We start from the raw sequence: 21678 nt of genomic DNA, 5'->3' as shown, positions 1-21678 counted from the left end.
TTTTGAGTTTTATCTCCTTGAAGAAGCCTTAAATCCTACACTAAGGAAGAAAGACACAGGCTAAAGCTGTAGATAGAGAAAGCACCACTTAAGAGGAACTAGGGAGCCATTGGACTGCATATAACCAAAAACCCTCTTTTTTTTTTTTTTTTTTTTTTTTTTTGGTAATCACAGTGTTCCTGTCCTTCAATGTAATGTCTTGAAGCAAAATGTGTGCTCATTGCTCCCTGCCCCCTGCTTCCTGTTGCTCAGGTCCAGTAGCTTCACTCCTTCATGAGTGAACAGCACTTTGCTTGCCCCTGAGAGCATCCAAGTTCAACCTCTCCTGAAGCCCTCCTGAAGCCCCCAAAATGCTTCCTTACTCAAAGAGAACAGGAAACAGAGCCACCATGCTTCAGATTCTTCAAAGCCTTCTGCCTGATTTCCTTTGGACTTACTCTGATTTAATTCATTCCTTGGGTGTGTAGACACCACTCTGCTTTCAGCTGTTTCTCTTAACCTAATTCACAATTACACAACTATGCCGTCTTAGAATAAATCCTCCTTTCATATCTAAACCACATTTTTTTTCCAAATAAAATGAAGGTGAAATGATGGGATGATGTGAGCAGTCTGCATTCCTGAATAGGCCTCTTTTTTTTTTTAATGAAAATCTTTTTAGAATAAAGTATTAATTCTAAATTTCAAGAAAAAAATTTAGTGAGTTCCTATTTGACCAAACTATACTTTCTCTGAATACTGGATACCTAATATGAGCTTTGAATTTTTTTTTTATTTTATTTTTTTGTCTTTTTGTCTTTTCTATGGCTGCACCCACGGCATATGGAGATTCTCAGGCTAAGGGTCTAATTGGAGCTGTAGCCGCCGGCCTACACCAGAGCCACAGCAACGCCAGATCCAAGCTGATTCTGCAACCTACAATACAGCTCATGGCAATGCCGGATCCTTAACCCACTGGGCTAGGCCAGGGATCAAACCCACAACCTCATGGTTCCTAGTCGGATTGGTTAACCATTGAGCCACGATGGGAACTCCTGAATTTTTAAGAACATTTTCCATTAAAAGAATGTGAAAATCAGTCTTGCATTACCTTTTGTCCACCTAAATTGCAAATCTGCATTAACATCTTCCTCCCCATTCAAAGCTAGTGCTATTTTCTTTTCTAGCATTTACACAGGTGGAGGTCACATCAGGAAACTGAGAGGCCTCAGTTTTCCACAACTTGAATTCATGTGTGAGTGTGTCTTTTTAGAGCCACAGATGGAAGTTCTCAGGCTAGGGGTCAAATCAGAGCTGTAGCCACTGGGCTACACCACATCCATAGCAACATGGGATCTGAGCCACATCTGTGACTTACACCACAGCTCAAGGCAATGCCAGATCCTTAATCCACTGAGTGAGGCCAAGGACTGAACCTGTTTCCTCATGGATAATAGATTCATTTCTGCTGAGCCATGATGGGAACTCCTCCTGCAACTTGAATTAAATCCACAGGAAACCTAATTGCACTCATCCCATACTCTAGTTTTATGAATGAAAATTTTGAATCTGATATATTCTTTAAAAAACTGATCTATGCTTTTATTGACAACTCTTTCAATATCAAGTGAGTAGGAATTTATTAGCAATCTGTGTACTGAATCCATTATCCAAGGATGGAAAATAAATGGGATGTATGCCCTCAGAAGATAAAGCATGTGCTCCCATTAGGCTGCAGGATGGACTCTGCTCCATTCTTCAGAATGTAGGTGGGGATCAGAGAGAGCCTGGAGAAACTCCAGGGCACAGTGCCCTTGACATTATCCTGGCACAGTTTTGCCCAAGTCAGTTATGGCTACAGAAATTATCAGATAACTAGAATATTGGTCTAGGAGGAAAAAGAGAAGGAGTGGGAAAAAAATAATAAAATAAAAGAATGAGTTCCTAGGGAAAAAAAAATCTTTACAGAATACTCAAATCTGCTAATCAGAAACAAGACAAGGATGTCCACTTTCACCACCGTTATTCAACGTAGTTTTGGAAGTCCTAGCCGTGGTAATCAGAGAAGAAAAAGAAATAAAAAGAATCCAAATTGGAAAAGAAAAAGTAAAACTATCACTATTTGCAGACGACAGGATGCTATACCTAGAAACCCCTAAAGATAACACCAGAGGCAGAGCTTCCATGCCTGCCCACTTGCATCTCTCACAAGCATCCTATCTCAATAAATCTATTTCTTGCCTATCAAAAAAAAAAAAAGACAGCACCAGAAAACTATTAGAACTCATCAATGAATTTGGCAAAGTTGCAGGCTACATATTTAATACACAGAAATCAATTGCATTTCTATATACTAATAATGAAAGAACAGAAAGAGAAATCAGAGAAACCATCCCATTTATAATTTCATCAAAAAGAATACCTAGGAAGAAACTTACCTAAAGAGACAAAAGACCTATTCTCTGAAAACTATAAAATGTTGATGAAAGAAATCAAAGATGACACAAACAGGTGGAAAGCTATAATATGCTTTGGATTGAAAGAATCAATATTGTCAAAATGATTATACTACCCAAGGCAATCTACAGATTCAGTGGAATCCCTATCAAATTACCAAAGAGATTATTCACAGAACTAGAACAGAATACTTCAAAATTTGTATGGAAACACAAGAGTGAACAGCCAAAGCAATATTGAAAAAGAAAAGCAAAATGGAGGAATCAAGCTTCCTGACTTCAGACAATGCTACAAAGCTACAGTCATCAAAACAATATGGTACTGGCACAAAAACAGAAATATAGAGACCAATGGAACTGGATGGAAAGCCCAGAAATAAACCTAGGTACCTATGGTCAATTAATCTATGACAAAGGAGGACAGAACATACAATGGAGGAAAGATAATCTCCCCAATAAAATGTGCTGGGAAAACTGGAAAGCTACATTTAAAAGAATGAAAGTAGAACACTAACACCATTACAAAAATAAACTCAAAATGGATTAAATATAAGGCCAGATACTATAAAACTCCTAGATGAAAACATAGGCAGAATGCTCTTTGACATAAATCACAGCAACTTCTTATTTGATCCACCTCCTAGAATAATTATGATAAAGACACAAACCATTGAGACCTAATCAAACTCAAAAGCTTTTACACAGCAAAGGAAACCATTAAAAAAACAAAAATACAACAAAAAAAAATGGGAGAAAAAACTCTGCCAACAATCCAACAGCAAAGGGCTTAATCTCCAAAATGTACAAACAACTCATGCAACTCAAAAACAAAAGGACAAACAACCCAAGTAAAAAATAAGCAGAAGATCTAAATAGACATTTTTCCAAAGACATATGGATGGCCAACAAGCATAAGAAAAAATGCTCAGTATCACTAATTATTAGAGAAATGCAAGTCAAAACTACAATGAGGTGTCACCTCACACCACTCAGAATGGCCATCATTAACAAGTCAAGAAATAACAAATTCTGGAGAAAAATATGGAGGAAAAGGTACCCTCCTTCACTGTTGGTGGGAGTGTAAATTGGTACAACCACTATGGAAAACAGATGGAGGTATCTCAGGAAACCAAATATAGAACTACCATATGATCCAGCAATTCCACTGCTGGGCATATATCCAGACAAAATTTTCATTGAAAAAGATGCGTGCACCCCTATGTTCATAGCAGCACTATTCAAAATAGCCAGCACATGGAAACAACCTAAATATCCATCAACAGATGAATGGATTAAGAAGATGTGGTACATATATACAATGAAATGTTACTCAGCCATAAAAAAGACAAACTAATGTCATTTCCAGCAACAGGGATGTAATTAGAGGCTCTCATACTAAGTAAAGTAAGCCAGAAAGAAAAAGACAAATACCATATGATGTCACTTATTTGTGGAATCTAAAATATGGAGCTGATGATCCTATCCAAAAAACAAAAACAAAACCAGAAACAGATCATGGCCAAGGAGAGCAGACTTGGGGTTCCCACTGGGGAAAGGGGAGGGAGTGGGATGGATGGGCATTTTGAGGTTTTGGGGTTTTGGTTTTTTTTTTTTTGTCTTTTTTAGGGCCACACCTGCAGCATATGGATGTTCCCAGGCAAGGGGTCTAATTGGAGCTGTAGCCACTGGCCCATGCCACAGCCACAGCAATGGGCATCAAAGCTGCATCTGCGACCTACACCACAGCTTACAGCAATGCCAGGTCTTAACCCACTGAGCAAGGCCAGGGTAGAACCCACAACCTCATGGTTCCTAGTCAGATTCGTTAACCACTGAGCCATGATGGGAACTCCAATTTTGAGGGTTTTTTTGGATGCAAACTGTTATATTTGGAATGGATGTGTAATGGGACCCTACTGTATAGCACATGGAAATGTGTGTGATTGGATCATATTGCTGTACAATAGAACTTGATTGAACATTGTAAATCAACTATACATTAATGATAATAATAATAAAAAGAAAACTAAGGTTCTTCCTACTTAGGGACATTTATACATCCCTCCAAGTGGGAATTTCTTGCCACTTCTTTAGTACAAGAATCAGAGTCTATTATAATATAATAATAATATAAATAAAATATTCTATACTATTCTGGATTATAAACAATTCTATATTATAAATTATATGTTCTATATAGTTCTATAATATACAATTACTCTTCTGTATTACAAATATAAAATCACAGATGTGTTATTTATTCCCTGAAAGCTTTTCTGAGCTTCTCTCACCCCTACTCCCCTGGGCTGCTCTGGGCAATCCCACTTGCATGGGATCACTGGGACTCTGTAGCAAGGGAGGCAAGATCCAGGTCCTTTCCACTCTCCAGCCAGAGCCAAAGCTCTTGCCTGAGCAGGTGGTCAACTGTAGGCAGAGAAGGCTCTGTTTTGCAGTCCTTTGCATCTATTAAGTTCTGGAAAATGGGCAGTGCTTAGGTAAAAAGTAAATGCTTTTTAGTATTAAACATGTGTATTTTCATGGGACATATACACACATGCCACACAATCTTGCTCTGGATATGGCCAATTGCAGATACAGTGATGAGGACTGGTAGAGTAGAGGGCATCCACTTTGAGGATGGACAGGCCTACATCCAAATTCCTGCTCTTTCATGTTCAGCTATGAGGCTATAAGCAAATTCTGTCTCTTAATTTCCTCATCTGAACAATGAATTCAGAATCACCCATCATACAGAATTGTAGTGAGGATCAAATTGGACAGTGTGTAAGAAATGCCAATTACATATTATATGCTCAATAAATGATAGATGTTGTTAATTTTTGAGGAAGGCTGGAAAGAGCATAACATTTATTGGGAGCCTGTTGTTTGCCATGCCAAGTTTGTATTTAGAGCTTTAAATACATCACCTTGGAGTTCCCATTGTGGCACAGTGGTTAATGAATCCGACAAGGAACCATGAGGTTGAGGGTTCAATCCCTGGCCTTGGTCAGTGGGTTAAAGATCCCGCATTGCTGTGAGCTGTGGTTGTAGGTTGCAGACTCGACTCAGATCCCGCATTGCTCTGGCTCTGGTGTAGACAGGCGGCTACAGCTCTGATTAGATCCCTAGCCTGGGAACCTCCATATGCCACGGGAGCAGCCCAAGAAATGGTAAAAAGACCCAAAAAATAAATAAATAAATAAATATACCACCTTGTTCTACACGCAAACACACACACACACACAGAGAAAGAGCTGTGATGTAACTGTTAAAGGATTTTTTGTTTTGTTTTGTTTTTTTGTCTTTTTAGGGTTGTACCCATGGCACATGGAGGTTCCCAGACTAGGGGTCTAATTGGAGCTATAGCTGCCGGCCTACACCACAGCCACAACAACACAGGATCCAAGCCACAGCTGAGACCTACATCAGAGCTCATGGCAACACTGGATCCTTAACCCACTGAGTGAGGCCAGGGATCAAACCCACAACCTCATGGTTACTGATCAAGTTCGTTAACCACTGAGCCACAATGGGGACTCCTGTTAAAGGGTTTTTTTTTTTTTGATAATTTTTAAGTTAAAATTATGACTCTCATACTGATATAAAATAAATTTGTGTCAAATAGTTAACTTATTATATTTAATGAAAAAACTAGTAAGATATTACAACTGATTCAAGGAGAATTCAGAAAAACACATAGTCAAGAATACTGAAATGAGGATTTCCTGCCTGGCGCGGTGGGCTTAAGGATCCAGTGTAAGTTGCAGCTGCAGCTCAGATTTAATCTCTGGCCCTGGAAATTTCATATGCTGTGGGGGTGGTCATCAAAAAAATTCTGAAATGAATTTTTAAGAAGGTGAAAATTGGTTGATATTCACAGGGATATCAATTGCATTCCACTGAACAAAATATATTTGAGTCTCTGTTCAAAAATAATTCATATTGCTATATTTTTTCTATAACTTAACAGAGTTGAAAAAAATAGCTCGAAGACAATGAAAAAGGCAGGCACTTGTAGAATCAGATAAACTGGAAGCATTATTAGATATCTTTTGTATTTTGTTCATTTCAAAAATTTTCACGATATTTTCTGGCATTAACCTTTATTATCCCCATTTTCAACTGAGAAACAAAATCATAGTGACTGTGTAAATTGTCTACAGGCACAAAAAGTGTAATTGGCAGTGTATGGATTCAAACTCCTCTTTCATAACTTCAAAATTAGAGTGGCTTTGTTTGAAGTACTTGGAATTTGATTTTTCTTTTATTTTTAGAGGATGAACAATCAATATATCCGTCGAGAAGTCTTCTGCTGTGAAACTTGCCATGAGCTCAAAAGCTTCTGGGAGAAAGAAATTAGAAAACAGACTTGTTACCGGGAACTGGAAGAAGATTGACAGGGAAGGAGTGCCCTGGGAAAGTATGTGGATTGTTTCTCTGCTCTTTTTAGAGGTAGATTTCCCCAGAAATATACCAGATGTAGAGATGGGGGAAACTAACTTATTTTCATTACCCACTGTCCTAAGAATACAAATTTTGGAGATGGTATGGTCAAATCAGTGTAGCCACAAGACAAAAGGAGAATGAGGCTTAGAAGGAAGACATTTATTATACTCACAACCTTCAGAAAGCGCATCCCTGCATGCCATGCAGGGCCACAGGGGAAGCACCAGGTTTTTGACAGATGGCAGTAGACAGAAACAAAGGAAACGGCTATGCCAGAGCCTTTATTGGGATTTCTGAGGAAAAGTCAAGGCAGGGCAGAGTAAACAGCTTAAGGTTGGCTAGCTTGAATAATTCCCAATAGTTTGAGGATTTAAGGATGATCTGGTACGTGGCCTGGCCCTGGAATGATATAGGACAGGGGAAATATGACTTTATGTCTAAGAGTTAGATAAGGAGGTGGTTGGGGCCACAGACTTAGGATTGGTTAACACACAGAAGAAAGGGAAGGGCAGTCTTTCTGTGGCCAGAAAGCTTATTTATTTTTATTTTATTTTATTTTTTCATGGCTGCACCCATGGCATATGGAAATTCCTGGGCCAGTATTGAATCCAAGCCAGAGCTGCAACCTATACCACAGCTTCAGCAATGCCAGATCTTTTTGCCAACTGTGCTGGGCCGGGGATCAAATCCTCATCTCTGCAGCTACCTGAGCCAAGCCACTGCGTTTGGATTCTTAACCCACTTCAGCACAGTGAGAACTCCAAGAAAGCTTTTTAAGGTGTCAGTATATCATAAAATATAGAAAACTAAAGACATAATTCATCTACTCATTTATTTTTGCCACCATCTACCATAGTATACCAGGGTTTATCAACCTCAGCACTATTGATATTTATGACTTTACAAATCTTTGTTAGTGGGGTGGTTGTCTTATGCTTTGTAAGATATTTTAGTAGCACTTCCCTTAAAATGTTGGGATGCTGGTAGGACTCCCCCACTGTGACAACCAAAAACATCTCCTGATATTTCCAAACATGGATGGCAAATTTGCCCCTGATTGAGAATCAATGATTTATGGATCTGAATGAGGTTTTTAGTGTATAAACAAAAATAAGTTTTTGTTATTTATGTCTTAGTGATCTGAAAAAAATCTCTTTCTTACCCTGCCTCTGCTACAATCCCCAGCACATGAGGTTATACCAAATTTCAGGGTTAAGTCAACAGATACTTATAAGTGTAAAATACTCCACATCTGAGATGATGCATATTAAGATCCTCGGGGGAAGGATAATGTGGGTTCTTCTCATTGGCAGTTGAACTTGTTCTGGCCAAAGGAGTCTGCCAAGAAGGGAACATTTACTTATGTGAGAAGACGTGTGTCACATCACTCTGACTAAAAGGGCCAGCACCTGTCCTTACACTTGTAGTTGCCTTGGAGCAGATGGACCAGCTCAACTTTTCAGGGACTGTCTGGATTCTCTGTCCCTACAATGGGAACAGCCCAGCCAGGCTGTCTGTTTGCTAAGACACCCACTCACAAGAGGAGTGACATCTGTATGTTCTACTGGACAGCAAAGGCATGTGCCTCCATGTTACTGAGTGTGCTGAGCTAAAAACTTGTAATTCGCATGTGTTGAATTGAAATTAACTTCTAAAAATCTTTCCTCAGCCCCTAAGGGAAAATAGGCTCTTGGTATACCCAAAGAAGAGCTCTGCCATCATTCCAGTTACATTCTTTTTTTTTTTTTTTTTTTTTTTTTTTTTGTCTTTTTGCCATTTCTAGGGCCACTCCCGAAGCATATGGAGGTTCCCAGGCTAGGGGTCTAATCAGAGCTGTAGCCACCGGCCTACACCACAGCCACAGCAACTCGGGATCCAAGCCGTGTCTGCAACCTACACCACAGCTCACGGCAATGCCAGATCCTTAACCCACTGAGCAAGGGCATGGATTGAACCCGCAACCTCATGGTTCCTAGTCGGATTCGTTAACCACTGAGCCACAAGAGGAACTCCTCCAGTTACATTCTTGGTTGTCCAGCAAGCAAAACCAGATTTTTCTAGATGCCAGAAGGGTCACATGTTAGAACACCCAGTGCTGGAGAGGCCAGGGGAGCGAGAAGAGTAAGTAGTGTGGTCCCTATCATCTTCCTTCCCCAGTCCTTGGCCTACAAGCCTACTGGGAGCCAGATCCCTGCATGACCCCTGTATTGGGTCTTCCTTTCCAGAAGCCCTGGGGTGTAAGATTAAGAGCAAAATTTGCAAATATGATGTGATTTTTTAAAAAATACATATCTACACTTTATCTATAAGTACAAGGAAAATATTAGAAGAAAATATGCTAAGATAGTAAGAGGATTATTTTTGACTAGTGAAATGGCAAACTTTGTATGTATGTGCTCTCCTATTTTTTCCAGTTTCTGCAATGATACTGTGCCATTTTATAATTAGGAAAAGAGGAGTTCCCATCTTGGTGCAGTGGAAATGAATCTGACTAGGAACTATGAGGTTGTGGTTTGGATCCCTTGCCTCTCTCAGTGGGTTAAGGATCCAGCATTGCCATGAGCTGTGGTGTAGGTCACAGATGCAGCTCAGATCAGGGGTTGCTGTGGCTCTAGCATAGGCCAGCAGCAACAGCTCCAATTAGACCCCTAGCCTGGCAACCTCCATATGCCGAGCATGCGGCCCTAAAAAGACAAAAAACAAAAATAAAAAATAAATAAATACTTAGGAGTTCCTATCGTGGCTCAGCAGTTAACAACTCTGACTAGGAACCATGAGGTTGCAGGTTCTCTCCCTGGCCTCACTCAATGGGTTAAGGATCCAGCATTTCCATGAGCTGTGATGTAAGTCGCCGATGCTACTCAGATCCAGAATTGCTGTGGCTCTGATGTAGGCCAGCGGCTATATCTCTGATTAGACCCCTAGTCTGGGAACCTCCATATGCCATGGAAGTGGCCCTAGAAAAGACAAATATATATATATATGAAGTTAGTAAAAGAAAAGCAACCAGGAGTTCCCGTCGTGGCGCAGTGGTTAATGAATCCAACTAGGAACCATGAGGTTGCGGGTTCAGTCCCTACCCTTGCTCAGTGGGTTAACGATCCGGCGTTGCTGTGAGCTGTGGTGTAGGTTGCAGACGCGGCTCGGATCCCACGTTGCTGTGGCTCTGGCGTAGGCCGGTGGCTACAGTTCCGATTGGACCCCTAGCCTGGGAACCTCCATATGCCGTGGGAGCGGCCCAAGAAATAGCAAAAAGACAAAAAAAAAAAAAAAAAAGAAAAGCAACCAATTGCAATTGGCCCATAGAACAAATGCAATAATTCTCCAGGCTCTCATGTGCCTCTGAAAAGACTCCCTTCAGAGTTTGGAGGAATTTTTCTCTTCCTTCCAAAGCCAAGAGAATCTTCAAAATGTGCTCATCTTCATCTCCCCCAAATGATGTTTAAAGACCTGAATAGAACCATTGCATTGCTCAGAGAAGAGGAAGATCAGCAGGGGAGTAAAGGCAACTTCCCAGGGTCTCCTCTGTTCTCAAGCCTCACTTACCAGAGCTGTTGCTCTTATCAACTAGGAATATAAAACTCAAAAAGCCTTCCTAATTTGGTAAACAATGAGTAACAAAATAGTGGTTTTTAATTACTCTTACTAAACAAGGCAAAACAAAAACACACCCACAAGAACCAAGTTGCCCAAAAAAGATATGAATGTTTTCAAACCCAAACCAGAATGTCAGAATATTTCCTTAAATACTGCTCTCTCTCTCTCTCTTTTTTTTTGGTCTTTTGTCCTTTTTAGGGCTGCACCCGTGGCATATGGAGGTTCCCAGGCTAGGGGTCAAATCAGAGCTGTTGCTGCTGGCCTACACCACAGACACAACAATGCCAGATCCAAGCCAGGTCTGTGACCTACACCACAGCTTCACAGCAACACCAGATCATTAACCCACTGAGCGAGGCCAGGGATCAAACCTGCAACCTCATGGTTCCTAGTCAGATGCATTTCTGCTGCACCATGACGGGAACTCCAAATACTGCTTTTCTAAGCATAGAGTTTGAAATGCTGTCTAACTAGAATAATTATCTTCCAGCATACACTTGTAGACCAATGAATGGCACAAATGCTTGGGTTCCTATTTCAGTTTTCTGGGCGATGGCTTTCTAAACTGCACATATATAAATGCATCCCATGAAATACACATATAACCCTGACACCCCTTTTTGTGTGTGTGTGTGTGTGTGTGTGTGTGTGTGTGTGTGTTTTGTCTTTTTAGGTCCGCACCTGTGGCATATGGAGGTTCCCAGGCTAGGGGTCTAATCAGAGCTACAGCCACCGGCCTATACCACAGCCACAGCAATGCCAGATCCAAGACACATCTGCGACCTACACCACAGCCCCTGGCCACGCTGGATCCTTAACCCACTGAGCGAGGCCAGGGATCGAACCTGCAACCTCATGGTTCCTAGTCAGATTCGTTTCTGCTGCGCCATGAGGGGAACTTCCTGACACCCTTTTTTAGTTTACCTTCCATTGATAAAAGGCAAATTCCACCCACTTGACAAGCAAAACATGTTCTAAATGAATAAGAGAAGACCAAAACTTCAAAAATTTTCACCAACGCATTTGCCAATAGTAGAACAGAGCCAATAATATCTTATGTTCCTCAGCAAGGCTAAGCAGTATGGGCTTATGCCAAAGCTGGATGGAGTGGAAACAGGTGTTTTACTATGGACATGCTCATCAGCACATGCCTGCTGTTTCACTGACTGAGGAGTGTAGCCCGAGCTGTGGAGAATCCATTTATTTAATGGATTTAATGTGTGTAGAAGAGGCCCTGGAGGCAAGATCACAAGTCAAAGTGGGTGGCCTCAGAACTGGAAACATTTTAGTAACTCTCACTATAGCAAAAACAGCACAGCAGGCATGTTCCTCTGGAAAAGTTGAAAACTCTTTGCAAATAACTGATTGAGCCAATTTGAGAGAAATCAAGTGTACTATAGATACAATGAGCAAAGCTCTTAGTTTGTTGGGACAGTCTAGGTAAATATATATCATTTTGTTATCATTATGGATTGTGCTCCCTTTTATTTTCAAAAGTATCTCAATTTAGATGATAAATTATATGAACACCTAAATCTAGATAACCAGGCTGTACAATGCTTATATGAAAAAAAAAGTTTTAATGCAAGAAATATATCTTCAACATACTGCTTCAGAACTTAGCACAGCTCACAGTGTCAAGTATGCATTAACTTTGGTGGACTTGAGTGGGGAGAGGGGTTTATTAGGCTTCACCCCAAGATCATTTACCTTCCTCTGCTTTGATTCCTGCTTATCAATTATGTCTATCAGGATGCTTTCAGCAGTGGTAACAAAATATCCAACTCATGGAGTTCCCAAAATGGCACAGAGGAAATGAATCCAATTAGGAACCATAAGGTTGCAGGTTCGATCCCTGGCCTCACTCAGTGGGTCAAGGATCCAGCATTGCCATGAGCTATGGTGTAGGTCACAGATGCGGCTTGGATCTGGCATTGCTGTGGCTCTGGCATAGGCCATAATCTGTAGCTCTGATTAGACCCCTAGCCTGGGAACCTCCATATGCCACAGGTGAGGCCCTAAAAAGACAAAGACAAAAAACAAATCCAACTCATAATCTCCTAAACAGATGAAATCATCATTTCAAACTTTTTATAAGATTGAGCCTACAAAAAAAAAAAATGTAGGAGTTTCCATTGTGGCTCAGCTCTAATGAACCTGACTAGTATCCATGAGGATGCAGGTTCAGTCCCTGGCCTCACTCAGTGGGTTAAAGATCCATCCAGCATTGCCATGAGCTTCGGTGTAGGTCGCAGAGGCAGCTCAGATATGACATTGCTGTGACTATGGTATAGGCCAGCAGCTGCAACTCTGATTTGACCCCTAGCCTGGGAGCTGCCTTATGCTACAGGTACAACCCTAAAAAGACAGAAAAAAAATAATTGAGTCTACCAAAAATATCCAGTGTGAAAAGTTTTAGGTTTGTTTTTTGTTTTTGTTTTTTTCCATTCAGACTTATTGGGTGAGGTGTGTGGCTTGTGAACTGAGTTGTTCAGATCAGTGACCGGAAGCTGGCCTGTGACCAGACCAGCTAGTGATCTGCAGGTCAAAGGGAACTAGGATCAGGCCCACGTCTCCCCACCAATGACAACCAACTGTAACGTCATGTTCATTACTACACAGGATTAGGGTCAGCAAAAGCATCATCTGACTTTTCATATTCAAAGTGCAGAGGTTATGGAGTTTCCGTTGTGGCACAGCAGAAACAATATGACTACTGTCAGTGAGGATGAAGGTTTGATCCCTAGCCCCACTTAGTGCGTTAAGGACCTAGGTTTTGACGAGCTGTGGTGTAGGTCGCAGACAGAGCTCTGATCCCAAGTTGCTGTGGCTGTGGTGTAGGCCAGCAGTTGTAGTTCAGATTAGACCCCTAGCCTGGGAACTTGCATGTGCCATGGGTGAAGCCCTAAAAGGCAAAAAAAAAAAAAAGAAAAAAGCAAAGGTTATTATTATAGCGCTGAAATCCGAAGTGGGAGATCCAGGACTCATTAAAATATTCATGCCTTGATGACAAGGATTCTTATTTTACCACTCTTTGTTTTTTGTTTTTTAGGGTCATGCACATGGTATATGGAAGTTCCCAGAGTCTAGGGGTCTAATCAGAGCTACAGCTGCTGGCCACAGCCACAGCCACAGCAATGTGGGAACCTAGCTGCATCTGTGACCTATACTACAGCTCAAGGCAATGCCAGATCCTTAACCCTCTGACTGAGGTCAGGGATCAAACCTGCATCCTCATGGATGCTAATTGATTCGTAACCACTGAACCACAATGGGAACTCCTTACTCCTCTTCTTTACATACTGAGGTAGACTCAGAGTGCCTTCAAGATAACTTGCTATTGAGAGTAGAGTTGACCAAGAGCTCTACCTGCTGCCTTTCTGGATTTGCCATGAGGCCACATTTACCCCCAGCTTCTTCTAGTCAATGCTGAGTATGGCAGGGGCTCACTAGTCCTGGGAAATTCTTGCCCGACAGGGCTCCTCTGGTGGGCAACTTTTATCAGGCACCTCATTAGCCCAACCCAGGCTTTCTTTGAACTGTGCTGTAGTTTGGAGTTTTTCCTGCCCAATCATTCCTTCCTTCTCTCTCCCCTTTCACAAGGATTAGACCAGCATGCTAGTCTGAAGGCTATCCCTAACTACTTCTGTTCCCTCCTCACCTCTGTCACTTTATTTTTCATGGGTGATTCCTCCAAATCTGCTTCTTGGAGGACCCAAGCTGATACAGATATTTAGTGTCTGTCAAGCACATGATAGAAAAAACCAACTATGTGCCCAGTAGATCTTCCCTGGTTCCCAGTAAGGACATTGTGATTCTGGTTTATGGTGCTTTAAAAAAAAATGCCACTTTTTAGTCAAATCTCATACTTTTCAAGCAGAATCTGTGTTCCTAGATATTAATTACAAGTCCTCCACAAATCAAGTGAATCTAGATCAACAAATTATTTGAAAAGTGAGGTCAATATTTCCAGGCTTTGTGGGAGGAAAAAATGTTCTCTTCAAGCTTCAATGCCAGGGGGGGGGTTTGCCTTTTTTTTTTTAGGGCCACCCTGGAAGCATAAGAAGACAGGCTAGGGGTTGAGTAGGAGCTGTAGCCACCAGCCTATGCCACAGCCACAGCAACTCAAGATCTGTGCCAAGTCTGTGACCTACACCACAGCTCACAGCAACACCAGATCCTTAACCCACTGAGCAAGGCGAGGGATAGAACCCATGTCCTCATGGATGCTAGTTGGGGTCGTTAACCACTAAGCCACAACAGGAACTCCCAATGCCAGTTTTATTGCTCTTCTACCAGTTTTTTTTTTCTTCCTTTTTAGGGCCACACATGCAGCATATGGAAGTTCCCAGGCTAGGGGTCTAATCAGAGCTGCAGCTGCAGGCTTACACCACAGCTCATAGCAACACCAAATCCTTAACACACTGAGTGGGGCCATGGATTGAACCTGCATCCTCAAAGATACTAATCAGATTTCTTTCCACTGAGCCATAATAGAAACTCCCTGTCCAATTTTTAAGAACCATCTTTCTCGTGTTGGTCTTGCTTACTACAAAATAAAATGTCCATATATATGCATATTCACCAGCTTACTGAGAACACAAAGATAAAGGGAAACAACGTAATGGTGAAAGATATTGACCACACCCATTTCAGGTCAGGAAACAGTCTAAATACTTATAAAACAAGATTTAGTTGAAACTTGGGTAGATAGAACCTTGAATCCTTCACCATCTAGCAATAAATAGTGAAATAGCTACTATAAAAAGTGAATCACTGTGTCTGTCATAAACTCCAAATTCCTCAACTCTCTTCCTAGAATAAATTCATCATTCAAAATGTGTTAATTTGGCTCCTCCAAGAAGCAGATCAAAGCAGACAAGTTTGACACAGAGGGAAGCACCTGTGAGAGAAAAATGAGAAGCTCGTTACGATATGCTAGTAACCATTATTAACAATAGGCTCTCTGTGGAAAAAATATATACACATATATGCATACCTAAGTTTATTATAAATCTTACTGGCATAAAGATGTGTAACACACTTCCCAAATAAGGAAACATACAATGCTCTTTATTAAAAATTTCATCCTTCTACTGGTTTTTGCCAACTTTTTTTCTCTGTAGCCAACTTATGGTCACAATTCAGCCATGATTTGACAAATTCAGCCATGATTTGACAAAATCAGACAATGAATAACTACTTAAATACTATCTAATTCAGCAAAGTCAAATCGTTAAGAATGATAGTTTTCTAGAGCTGGTAGAGAATTCCTTTCTTTTTCTGTGTGTGTGTGTGTGTGTGTGTGATTCTCAATATAATAGTTTCAGAAGACAGGGCACACTTCTAAGCTTAATCTGCATTATTAAAATTTTCTCAGAGTTCCCGTCATGGTGCAGCAAAAACGAATCGGACTAGGAACCATGAGGGTTCAATCCCTGGCCTCGCTCAGTGGGTTAAGGATCTGGCATTGCCTTGAGCTGTGGTGTAGGTCGCAGACAAGCCTTGGATCTGGCATTGCTGTGGCTGTGGTATAGGCCAGCGGCTATAGCTGCGATTTGACCCCTAGCCTGGGAACCTCCATATGCCACGGGTGCAGCCCTAGAAAAGACAAAAGCAAAAACAAACAAAAAAGTAGTAACTATTTGTGAATCCCGTGCATTGCCACTACTCAGTTTTGCCATTGTGTGAAAGCAGTCACAGACAATAGGTCAACAAATGGGCAGGGTTGTATTCTGATAAAACTGTTTACAAAAACAGGTAGCTGGACAGCAGGATCTCTGGGCAACACATTTTCATGCTCACTTGTTGCTGGAACTCAGCCTCTGCTCACTGGTGCCAAATAGAAATGTGAAGGAGAAAAAATAGCTTTATGGCTTTGCCAGGCAAAGGAGGGTCACAGCAGGCTAATGTCTCAAAGATTGCGCCCCTCTAAGGAGAGACTAGGGGGTGGTTTTATAGTTTGGCACGTGAAAAATAGGTCACAGATAAGGATGAGGGTAGAGGCAAGCTTGCATTGTTTTCAAAGCTGGTGTTCAGTGGTCTGATGGTCTACTTTCCAGAATGAAGAATGCTTCATTAACATCTTCCACTTGTTGGGGACTTTAGGTCTGTCTTCAAAGATAGTGTATTCTGTATTCCTAGAGGAGGAACCAGGACACTGCCCCAAGCCTGCACTATTGTTTCTTGACTCCTCTTCCCTGGGGGTCTCTGCATCCCCTCCTTTCTCTGATTAGCAACTGTTTGAACCTACCCTTTGGAACTCAGGAAGGTCATGGAGGCTGAAGTTTATTCCCTAAAAGCAAGAAATGGGGGCCACAGAAAGAAAGCCTTGTGTGCCCAGGAGCCCACAGGACCCTGCTTAGTTTCAACACCAAGGAAAAGTTATTACCCCTTTAATTAATGATAAATCCACATTATATTAACACTGATAAACTTCAATGAAACACACAGACAGCAACCCTTATTAGTGCGCTTTAAAAGATCCCAGAAGATAAAAGTCATGTGGAGGCAGGTTTGGTTACAGAGCCTTTAAGAGATAAACAAGGGAAGCTTGTGAGCTTGGATATTCCCCAGGTTGCTGGGGTTGATTACATATAAAATGACAAGATGATTACTTAATAATCATAATGAAGGAATGTAATTATTAAAATTACCACTAGATGGATCTCAATGGAAGGTCATATATGCTCAATAGATCATCGCTTTTTTTTTTGGTCTTTTTTGTCTTTAGGGCCACACCTGTGGCATATGGAGGTTCCCAGGCTAGGGGTCTAATCAGAGCTGTTGCTGCCAGCCTACACCACAGTCACAGCAACACGGGATCCTTAACCCGCTGATTGAGGCCAGGGATCAAACCACAACCTCGTGGTTCCTAGTCAGGTTCATTTCACTGAGCCACGATGGGCACTCCCATTACTTATTAAACAAAGTGTGCATGGATCTGTGAACTGAAGTTTGGCACTGGCCATCAGCCTCCACATGGAGTAAAACATGAGCCACTGCAGCTACAAACCCGCAGCATCCTCTGAGTGGGCCTCAGAGTGGAGACCCAGAGTGAGAAAACTGGAAGAACATGCCTTCCGATAGTCAGGCGTTTTTAGAAGATTTTATGTGCCCAATTCTTGCGTCTCCTCATATCTAGAAAAACACTAAAATCCTTCATGGTGATGTCCACTCCTTGTGACTGGTAGTGACCTTCAGGAGATCAGCAACAAACTTGTAAAATGTGTGTGCTGCAAGCACCTCCCTCTCACTTTTATCATATCCTGATTACCCCCCCCCCCCCCCCCCGCTTTTCCTCCTGGGATGGTATTTCAGCCTGCCCTGTAGTTAACAATAAAAGAATGCCACAGTCACCTGTGAATGCATTCACCTCCAAGAGTGAGAGCCAGTGAGTCCTGCAAGCTGTGAAAACTCGGGATACTGCCCCTGATAGCAGAGGTGCGTATCAAAGGAATGATTTCCCAGGAGCTCACACCTCTTTTTCCTGCTCCCCATCCTTTGTTGCAAAAACTCCTATATATCCTCGCTCCTCCCTCATCACCTTGGAGCAGTTTCTCAGGGCTACCTGAGATGCTGTCTCCTGGGCTTAAGTCCTAATTTTGCTCCAAATAAAACTTAACCTTCACCTTTGAGGCTGTGTATTTTTTTTAGTCGACAGAGCTATGTGTGAGGGAGCTGCCCACTAAGGGGTACACAGCAGCTACTCTATCAGAAACTGCTAAACTGTTTTCCCAACTGACAGCATCATTTTTCATTTTAACAGCAATGTGAGATAGTGCCAATTACCTAGCATCCTGGCCAACACTTGGTTTGGGATTTGTTGTGAAAATTTTTTGGTTTGGCAGGTGGGGGTTGGATTTTTAGTTTTGGCCATGGGGAGGTGGGGGATATGCAGGGAGACGGTTTTGCTTTTGTCTCTTTGTTTTAGTGATTCTGTGAGTGGTACCTCAAGTGGTTTGGGGGGTTTTTGGTTTTATTTTTTGTCTTTTTGTCTTTTGAGGGCCGCACCTGAAGCATATGGAGATTCCCAGACTAGGGGTCTACGCCAGAGCCACAGCAATGCCAGATCAGAGCCACATTTGTGACCTACACCACACTCATGGCAACACTGGATCCTTAACCCACTGATTGAGGCCAGAGATCAAACCCGAGACCTCACGGTTCCCAGTCAGATTCGTTTCTGTTGAGCCACGACAAGAACTACTCAAGTGGTTTTAATTGGAAATTTCTTAATTATGGTGAGTGTCTTCATGTGTTTATTTGCCACTCATGTAACTTCTTAAGTAAAATGTCTGTTCAGATATTTTGCCCATTATATTGTTCATTTTCACACCATTGAATTTGAAAATTTTTGTATCCTGGAAACATGTACCTTATCAGATACGTAATTTGCAAGTATTTTCTCCCTATTTGTGGCTTGTCTTTTATTCTTTTTACAGTGTCTTTCACAGAACAAATGTTTTACTTTTGATAAAGTTCCATATTTTTCTTCTTTCATGAATTATGCTTTTTGTATTGTATATAAGAATTTTTTCCTTATTGCTAAATCATGAAGACATTATTTCGTGGCTTTTTTCTTGAAGTCTTGGTCTTACATTTTACATTTAGTCTATGGTCTATTTTTAGTTAATTTTGTAAAAGATGTGGAGCATGGCTCAAACTCCATTTTTAAAATATGGATATATAATATTCCAAAGCAGTTTACTACAAAAAAAAAAAAAACTTCCTCCATTGAGTTGTCTTTGCCTCTTGTCAAAAATCAATTGGCTAGGAGTTCCCATCATGGCACAGTGGAAGTGAATCTGACTAGGAATCATGAGGTTGAGGGTTCAGCCTCACTCACTGGGTAAAGGATCTGGCGTTGCCGTGAGCCGTGGTATAGGTCGCAGACATGGCTCGGATCCTGTGTTGCTGCAGCTGTGGCATGGTGTGGCAGCTGTAGCTATGATTTGACCCCTAGCCTGGGGACCTCCATACGCCACAGGTGCAGCCCTACAAAGCAAAAAAAAAAAAAAAAAAAAAAAAAAAAAAAAAAATCATTTGGCTATATTTGTATATACTTATTCCTAGACTCTTTTTTTTATTAAAGTATAGTTGATTTACAGTGTTAATGCCTATTTCTGCTGTGCAGCATTGTGACCCAGTCATATATATATAGAAAGACAAAAGAAATAGATTAGCCAAAACAACTATATATATATATATATATATAACTGGGTCACACATTCTTTTTCTCAAATTATCTTCCATCATGGTCTCTCCCAGGATAGTGGATATAGTTCCCTGTGCTGTTCCATAGGACCTCATTGCTTATCCATTCTAAATATAATAGTTTGCATCTACTAACCCCAAATTCCCAGTCCATCCCACTCCCTCCCTCTCCCCCTTGGCAACGACATGTCTGTTCTCTCTGTCTTTGCAGCAGCATGGATGCAACGAGAGATTCTCAAACTAAGTGAATTTAAGTCAGAAAGAGAAATACTATATGATATTGCTTATATGTGAAATCTAAAACATGGCACAAATGAACCTACCTACAAAATGGAAACAGACTCAGATATGTTTCTAGACTCTTTATTCTCTTCCATTACTATCTTGATAATTAAGTCTTAAAATCATGTAGTGTGAGTCATCCAACTCTCTTCTACTTTAAAATTGTTTTGGCTAATCTATTTCTTTTGTCTTTCTATATAAAATTTAGAATCAGCTTGTCGATATCTTTGGAAAAAGTTGTGCTGGAATTTTGATTGGTATTACATTGACTCCACATATAAACTTAGGAAGGAATAAACTTTGGAGAAAAGTACATGTTTGTAGACTGCTATTTTTTCTATTGACTTTTTCTTCATTAATATGTAAAATCCATGTATTTCTCTTAAAAATAGTCCTCAAGAGTTCCCATCATGGCGCAGCTGTTAACGAATCTGACTAGGAACTATGAGGTTGCGGGTTCGATCCCTGGCCTTGCTCAGTGGGTTAAGGATCCGGCATCACCATGCGCTGTGGTGTAGGTGGCAGGCACAGCTCCCATCCCGCTTTGCTGTGGCTCTGGTGTAGGCCGTTGGCTACAGCTCTGATTAGACCCCTAGCCTGGGAACCTCCATATGCCATGGAAGTGGCCCTAGAAAAGGCAAAAAGACAAAAAAAAAAATAGTCTTCAGAAGGAAAAAAAAAACCTTCACTGGGCCAGCAGAGGTAGGAAACAAATGCACTAACGCTTTATATTGTTTCCCCTCCTCAGGCTCCGAGAAGAGTGGAAGCAGAGACTGGAGAAAAGGCTGAGGATGTTGGACAATCCTGATGGGAAGGAAAAGCAGACCAACACTGTAGGCTGAAAATTACCTGCCTCCTCTACTTCAAAGATAACAAGCCACTGAGGGCACTTTTTTAGGAGAAAAAACTAGCACCCAAGTTATGTTGACTTACTAAGCAGGACACTCTCTATTTGCTCTCCCATTTGTGAGGGGATTTACATGTGAAACCTCCCCCAGTGCTAATGGGAGTCCTTATCCAACTCAATCCTCTCTGCCACAGAGAATAGGATGACCGCCAATGAAATAGGAAGCTCAGGTTATCTAATATAAAAATCTCTTGGAATTAGCACTTCCCAGTGTTCAAAGATCTATGTAATAGAATTGATTTCCACATTTTCTTCTCATTTTGAAATCTGAATGTTTAATCCAAGCTTGCCAGGGGCAATGACCTTGTGGAGAAACTGGCTTCCCTATGTCTTCTGGAAAAACAGAGTCATACAATCTTCCCCCCCACCCCGATTTGGTGAATGTAGAAATACTACTGCTGTTGTTATGAAAAGAATAGTTTCTTAACAACATGGTTTGAAAATGAACCGAACTAAATTATTTTCTGTTCCTATAAATTGGGTTTATTTTTCATAAACAAGCAGAAGCATGCAGTGAAAGTAAGATGATGCTTAATAAACTTGGTTTGTCGTGTCCTCACTGCTCTATGTGTCCTGCATTAACTCCCTCACACCTGCCTTGGTTAATTCTCTGATGCTTAGACCAAGTGTCAGCTGCCCTGAGACATATTCTGGAATTTGAAGTCTCTTTCAGGAGTTCCTATGGTGGTTCAGTGGGTTAAGAACCTGACTAGTATCCATGAGGACGTGGGTTTGATCCCTGGCCCTGCTCAGTGATTTAAGGATCTGGTGTTGCTGTGGCTATGACATAGACCA

The 21678-nt window shown here is 41.2% G+C and overlaps 1 pseudogene across 1 annotated transcript in view; it reads left to right on the top strand.

The window, feature by feature from the left end:
* LOC100525248 (protein FAM240B-like) overlaps positions 1–20946 on the top strand; it is a 133671-nt pseudogene extending 112725 nt beyond the window's left edge. Inside the window, exons 3-4 of the transcript XR_014817644.1 lie at positions 6710–6855; positions 20725–20946. The product of XR_014817644.1 is annotated as a protein FAM240B-like (transcript). The remainder of the gene's footprint in view (positions 1–6709; positions 6856–20724) is intronic.
* The last annotated feature ends 732 nt before the right edge of the window (positions 20947–21678 follow it).

Source organism: Sus scrofa, chromosome 10 (genome assembly GCF_054392235.1).
Source record: "Sus scrofa isolate SSC_HxYL_T2T_F1_AM1 chromosome 10, Sscrofa_HxYL_maternal_Yorkshire_Landrace_v2.0, whole genome shotgun sequence".
Classification (NCBI taxonomy): Eukaryota; Metazoa; Chordata; class Mammalia; order Artiodactyla; family Suidae; genus Sus; species Sus scrofa.
Note: the sequence above shows the minus strand (reverse complement) of the source record. Positions and strands in the feature narration are given on the sequence as shown.